This window comes from Myotis davidii, unplaced genomic scaffold (genome assembly GCF_000327345.1).
Source record: "Myotis davidii unplaced genomic scaffold, ASM32734v1 scaffold120, whole genome shotgun sequence".
NCBI lineage: Eukaryota > Metazoa > Chordata > Mammalia > Chiroptera > Vespertilionidae > Myotis > Myotis davidii.
The window spans coordinates 1,446,294-1,447,485 of record NW_006294778.1 but is presented as its reverse complement, the minus strand read 5'-3'; positions in this window follow the sequence as shown (position 1 = coordinate 1,447,485).

The following is a 1,192-nucleotide window of genomic DNA, read 5'->3' as shown; positions in this document are numbered from 1 at the left end:
CGGCCTGTGCGGTTGACCGAGCCGGTGAGCCGCGGCGCCGGCGAAGGCATGTCTCCTTGACCCTTCCCGTCTCATCAAAAAGTGGCGATTCTGGAAACTCCACAGGAGTCAGCAGATAACATGTTAGTGTCCATGATCCTTTTGGAAGAGAGCTCAGATTTGTGTGAAAACTTACTTTTCCTCTGTTTTTCTTCTTCTCCTTTTCTTTGCATCGTCCTTTGTAGTTCTTACTCAACTGTTGGTTAAATTGAAGTGACACTGTGACCTTTTTGTTTGTCTCAAGTAAATGCTTAGATGATTGAACGGGATGGGCTAGGGCTGGTCCTCTCACACTTTGATCACAAGGAGGGCTCCCAATTATCTAGTGCAGTGGTTCTCAACCTTCCTCATGCCGCGACCCTTTAAAACAGTTCCTCATGTTGTGGTGACCCCCAACCATAAAATTATTTTCGTTGCTACTTCATAACTGTAATGTTGCTACTGTTATGAATCGTAATGTAAATATCTGATATGCAGGATGCATTTAGGCGACCCCTGTGAAAGAGTCGTTCGATCCCCAAAGGGGTCGAGACCCATAGGTTGAGAACCACTGATCTAGTGCCTCCAGCTTGTTCCTAGTTTCTTAAAAATACTTAATTCTGGTCATTTATTTTTTTTTCCTCTGAGAAACAATTAGAAAACCATAGATAAGTAAAAAAAAAAACAAAACAACTGACATAAGATAAACTTCCTCTCTCAACAGTTCTAATATGCTGAATATGCCCTTTCCTCCTAAGTAGCTGGGGTGTGGGGGTGGGGAATGGGGCTAGGAAATAAACGGAGAGGAAACTGACAAGGGTGCGCCCCTTCAGGGAACTGTTTCACTTGACCCCCACACTGGCTTCATTAGATTGTATTACCCCCATTTTACAGATGTGTCAACCGAGGGGAGCTAATAGCCAGTGCACACCTTTCACATGCCAGGAACCATGCTGTGTGCTTTTTTTACATTTTGTTGTATTGAATTTTCATACCTCTCTGAGGTGGGTGTTACACATATTTTGTGCTTAAAAAAAAGCAGCTCAAGCAGATTGCCTGCCTGGCCCAGACCAGTGTTGCTGCCATCCGTGGAGCCGAGGTCCAGTCCTGCGTCTGCCTGACCCCAACGCCCAACTTGCTGTCTCCCTTATCATGCCTTCCCTTTCTCCGCTAA